Source organism: Salvia hispanica, chromosome 3 (genome assembly GCF_029641045.1).
Source record: "Salvia hispanica isolate PSC_SH4W2 chromosome 3, Shi_PSC_v1, whole genome shotgun sequence".
In the NCBI taxonomy this organism is placed as follows: Eukaryota; Viridiplantae; Streptophyta; class Magnoliopsida; order Lamiales; family Lamiaceae; genus Salvia; species Salvia hispanica.
In genome coordinates, this window is record NC_142694.1 from 60,698,477 (window position 1) to 60,704,476 (window position 6,000).

Consider the following 6,000-nt stretch of genomic DNA (forward strand, 5'->3'; position numbering starts at 1 on the left):
AACATTTTCTCTCTCTAATTAAACACATTAACCAACAACTCCTAAAATTTCATATCGATTCAGAAATGTGTCATCTTAGTCTGGACAAAGGGAGTAATTATATTTTTTTATCACAAGAATTTCATTATTTACACTTTAGAATAAAATATCACGTAGAAATCACTGTATTTTAATTAAAATTAACTTTGACTTGTCATTTTTTTCTAATATAAATATTCATTATTGGCATGCATGTTGGATAGAAGAATACTTTTTCTTTTGATGTTCCTTCTTTTAAATAATAGTGCTAATATATTTTTATACATTACAATAACAATTAATTTTTGTTAATTAAACCGATTCCATGTTATAAAACTAAGTAGAGCATTATTGAATTATCATAATTAAAAGAATTATTATTATAAAAAAATATTATGCAACATAAATATAATACTCCATAATAGTTTCATAATATACTTTACATAGTATTTCTGAAAATATAAATAAAACAAATCAATTTAGTAGTTAGTAATAAAAAAATAAAACAACTTTTACAAAAATTATTTACATATATTGACTGAAAGAGATAATGGCTCGGTGTGGTGGGGCCATGTGGATGGAATGATGTGGATTAGTAATTGTAAAAAATAAAAAGATTGAAAATAAAAGAAATAAGTGACTATAAGTCTACGTTTCTTCTTTACTAGTATTCATACTCATGCTATGCACGGGTCATGTGATTTTCACTTGATCATACAAAATATAAAATTTAAATAATTCAACAGAAATAAGAAATAATGTAACACTTAAAAAAGACATTCTCAATCTAAGTGAATGAAACATTTCTTATTAAGCACAATATTTAATAAACAATACTCCCTCCGTCCCCGAATACTTGACACAGTTTGCCATTTCGGTTCGTCCCTGAATACTTGACACAGTTCACTTTTTCCATTTTTGGTAGTGGACCCCATATTCCACTAACTCATTCCTACTCACATTTATTATAAAACTAATACTTTAAAAGTAGGACCCACATCCCACCAACTTTTTCAACACACTTTCCATTACATTTCTTAAAACCCGTGCCGGGTCAAACCGTGTCAAGTATTCGGGGACAGAGGGAGTATTTATTTTGTGAGTGAATGGAGAAAGTATGAAATAAAAAAGAGAATAAAATGTAGATAATGATTTTTCCATTTTTCGAAATCTATTCATTAGAGTGTAACATTTGAAAAAGAAAAATCTCTCTTTGATTGGGAAAGAAGGAATATATAGTATAGTACTCTAACAAATTATACTTTATCTATCCCGAGTAGAGATGTCAGTGTAACTCGTAGCCTGTGGGCTGGTCCGAATAATCTGCCAAATTTATAGGGTTAGTATTGAAAATTTATAGTCCGATAAAATTATAACCCAATTAGCCCGCACTCGATTAACCAGCAATCCATTAGAGCCAGATCCGGAAACTTGTATGGAACCAAATGTTTATTTTTCAGGGATGGAGGGTACTATGTAAAACCATGTTTGGTAATTACAATATTTTTTTATAAAATTAATAACATAACAATCGTGAACTATGCTCATCGGAGCTATAGGATTGAGCATGTCTATAAAAGAATATAGCATAACAATCACATTTTAAGATAAAGAAAATGAGAATTAGAAGATGGAGATCTGCAGAGCAGCCATAAGAACGAAATAAGAAGTTGTCGTCACGGACTTCGCCATCGCCTACCACTATCTGTTTTTATTTTCTCTTCTTACCCTTTTCATCCCAATCTACTACTTCCTCCGTCCCGGTTAAGATGACACATTGCTTAGCCGGCACGAGATTTTAGGAGTTATTGGTTAAAGTGTTTAATTGAAAAGAGAGAAGGTGGGTGTAAGTATTAAAGTAGAGAGATAAAGAAAGATGGATATTTTAATAGTAGTGAGAAAAAGTGGTTGAGTGTATTAATTGGAGAGAGAAAGTTATCAAGAAAGGAAATGTGTCATCTTAGTTGGGACAAACTAAAAAGGAAAACGTGTCATCTTAAGCGGGACGGAGGAAGTACTATTTGTTTGACTTTTACTGCAAATCTAAAAAATTATCTAAGTAGATTATGAAAATTTAGACGGTAAACTTTTTGAGATATTGAAATTTGATACTAAATTGAAATTTAAAATTGGAAGAAATAAAGTGCAAGGAAATTTATATTTCAAGGATAAAAGTAAAGACAATACTTTTATTTGATAAATACTTGAGGAATTTAAATACAAATAGTACATGCTTACATACGTGAAAGGGACAACACACACCTATCCTACACCATTCATCCTACTAACTCTAGTAAGCAAGTTTGGAAGTAAGCTAATTTGGTATATAAACCAAAGAGCTACAAGGATAATTCTCTTCCTCTTACTCCACCCTCTTCCACCTCGGTTCTTGCTCCACTAAGCTCCAACTTGACAGCCAAGGAAACCTGCAGTGTTACCAACAAAAGAGGATTAGAAGTTGTCAACAAAAGAGCTAAGACCTAAGCTTTCACAAAAGTAGTAAGATGGGGAGTGCAACATATCAACCAATCTGCCAAGTCCAAGAAAAGGACAAGAACCAAGATATCCTCACATCTCTCCACTAGAATTTGAGATAATAGAATCTTCCATGAGAAGCCATCGCCTAAGCCCACAATAGAGTAGGCAGATTCTCTTCTTCCATCATCCAAGGCTGGAGAAACAGCCAAGATACTAGCCTCCAAGATATACACAAGAATAGGCATGGAAACCTACTTACAAGCTTAAAAGAGGTAGAGCTGGCAGCCCCAAAAATAGGAGCCTTTTTCTCCAAGTTTCAAACACAAATAGCCAGAGCACTATATAAGCAGCCCCATCTCCCTTCTCATTCCCTCATTTTCGATACCACAAATTCACTCAAAATAATTCAAGAAGCACAACAAGGAGTGGAGGAAGTTGAGGCAGGACATCAGTCCCCATCCGAGAGGAATCATCAAGCTAGGTAATCCCAACACCACCCTTTGCATCATATAGAACAGCCACATGATCAATTCTAGAACTTAGAATCACAGAAGCATGATCACTTAGGAGGTCCTTGAGATAACCACATTTGCCAAAGATATGAACTTTAGGAGCCAAGGCATAACAATTAATAGAGAATAGAGTAACATATAGGTGCAAAGACTCATTCTAGTGAGATAGAATTCTCCACGAGATCCAAATAAGAAATTCTCAACATGTTTAGTGCCACAACACAAATAAAGGAAATAAAGGGGTGGGGAAGGGTGACTTAGCTTGCGTGTGGAGCTGTCCGCGGCGGGCAGAAACAAGGGAGGCAGACGGTGGCGCCGTAAAACCGCCGGTGTCGCTACCTCCCGGAGAGCTCGACGGAGGACGCGAGACGGAGGGAGCTTACGCGAGTTGCCGGCGCGAGACGGAGGAATCATGCGTGAGCCTCCGGTGAGCGCCGTGGCTGCCTGGCGAAGGAGGCGTGGTGGAGCTCCGGCGGGTCTGCTCGTCGATTGGCTGGAGACGAGGACGGAGGAGGCGTGCCTCCCGGTTCTCCGATCTAGGGGTTACAAATCTGGAAATTTTGAGAATAAGAAACGGTGGAGGTAGGCCGAGGAAGAAAGCTCGAAAATGAGAAACCGATTTTGGAGGACTCGCCGGAGAGAGTGAGGAACGGCGGCGGCGAATTGGGGAAGAAGCCGCTGCATGCATTTCCTTAATTTCTAATTTAGGAATTTCAAATTGGAGTTTAAGAGCTAAATTGAAGGAAAAGAGAAATGGAGAAGGAGGCCGACGACATGGAGTGGCGCCGTTTTCGCCGGAGGAGGCGTGAGATTGAGGGAGAAATGCGTCGCTGCCCTCTTTTTCTTCAAGTTAAGGATTTCACAAATTTGGGGGAAATTATTAAGAAAGTCACGATGGAGAAGGTGGATGAAGGAGTATAAATTGGGTCATTGTTTTTGGGACTACTTAATTGTTAGATTGGGCCTCAGTAAAGTAAAGTAAAAATTAAATGAACCCAAGTGGATTAATAAAGAAGTGAAGGACCTTAAATTGGGCCAAGTAATTTAATGAGAATTGGGTCTGTAAGCTAAATTAAGGATTTGAGCCAAGAATTAATTTAGTTGCTGGGCCTTAGTGAATTAATGGATTGGATTCAAAGAAATCTGGTGAAAGATGGACCAATTAACTCTAGTCAAGAAATGGGCTACGGAGCTGGGTTAAGAATTAACATTTGTTGGGCTCGGAAATTTATTAAGTTGGGATGGAATTAAATTCGGAATTTGAGCTTAGAGCTTAATTTATTAAGTTTCCGAAGATGGAAAATATTGAAATTGGAAAAGCGAGGGTCGACCGGTGTCGCCCTCGATGCCTCGGGCGGCCGCTAAGGAAATAGAAGGAAAGAGAGACGACGTTCTCGAGCCACGTAAATAATTAAGTTTAATAAAGAAGTGCCATTAATTAAATTTTCCGATTTAATTAATATGCAAGTTCTAAAAATTTCCTAGAAGTGAACGAAGGATAAGAGAATTAATTAGGGGCATGCATTCCTATAAGTATGAGAACTTCTTGAGTCTTATTAGTACGTTGTTTGCTTTCAAAAGGCTATCTCTACGAGTAAAGGCGGAGTGAGGAAAAAATCAATTTAAGGAGTTAAGCGAATGAGGTGGGCTTTCTATTTAAGATACGATTGTTGCCTTTATGTTTAAAGTATGGTTTTTATGAAGAGTGCCAAGGTGATATGACAAGTACAGTTTATGTTTACAGTTTCATGAACAATATTTTACGATGAGTGCTATTTACATCAAGTGAAAGTGATTTTATTTAGTTATGTGATTTATAGTATGATATGTGTTGCCTTACGAGTACTCGTGAACTGTTTAGCCTTTGTCGAAGTTATGAGTTTTGTTCCAAATACGTAAGAGGAGGAAAAAGAAGTCTTGAAAGTTATGTCAAGCCATGTTTTGTTTTGAACTTTGCCTATCTGATTGTCTAGCAAGGGCGATGTCCCTACTAGACCAGGAGTTTGTGAATTAGTTTCACCAAGAGTTTGTGAATTTATTTCACCAGGAGTTGTGAATTAGTTTCACCAGGAGTTTGTGAATTCATTTCACCAGGAGTTGTGAATTCGTTTCACTAGGAGTTTGTGAATTTATTTCACCAGGAGTTGTGACTTCGTTTCACTAGGAGTTAGTTCAGATATGGCATAAGTTCCAGGAAAATAGATTGGCAGATTGCTTTTGAAAAGAAAAGGAAAAGGGAAAAAGTTTTAGTGCTCTCGGAATTTTTCCTAAAACCCTGAGTTCACTCAAGAGTGGCTTGACAAAACCAGTTTTTAGTAAAATATATTTCGGCACGTGTCCACTGGTACACCAAGTACTTAGCCCTGCATATGTTTTAAAAATGTGCAGGTTGAGCAGTGATGACGGCGGGCGGTGTTGAGCACAGACGATGAAGATCCTTCGATAGAACAATACTTGGATGCGTCGTGTCTCCATACACGATGTCATCTGCTCTTGAGTCTTCTGCTGCAATGTAAAAGTCGAGATTTCATCCTCTTGTGCCATGCACTCTGATTTTTATATATATTCCAAGTTATTTCAGTTCAAGTTCAGTTGTGCCACAGTTTTCCCCTTTCTTCCCCGCTTCTTTCATCCTCCCTTAGTCACGATCAATCGGGCTTTCTATCGTTAAAAAGTGCGGTCGTGATAACAAATTAATTAATTAAATACTACTCCGTACAATTTTTATTGCAATACAACAAAAAATACACTAACACGAAATCGAAAATATGGAATATTAGATATACTATGCCATCATTGAAATTAGTACTACTGTGAAAGGTATTTTTAATGACCCAAGCTTAGTTAATTTATTTATTTTCTATTTCGCTTAATATTCCTATTTAATTTAAATAACGAATTCAAATTATTATTTAATCTGTTAATTTATACTACTACTCCCTCCGTTCCATAGTAATGGAGACGTTTCTTTTCACACGGAGATTAAGAAAAA

At 36.6% G+C, this 6,000-nt stretch overlaps 1 long non-coding RNA gene across 1 annotated transcript; it reads left to right on the plus strand.

The window, feature by feature from the left end:
- The first annotated feature begins 2,268 nt into the window (after positions 1-2,268).
- Positions 2,269-5,588, plus strand: LOC125212497 (uncharacterized). The gene is made up of 3 exons (XR_007174727.2): positions 2,269-2,977; positions 4,590-4,651; positions 5,397-5,588. It is a non-coding gene; the product is annotated as an uncharacterized LOC125212497 (long non-coding RNA).
- Positions 5,589-6,000: the final 412 nt, after the last annotated feature.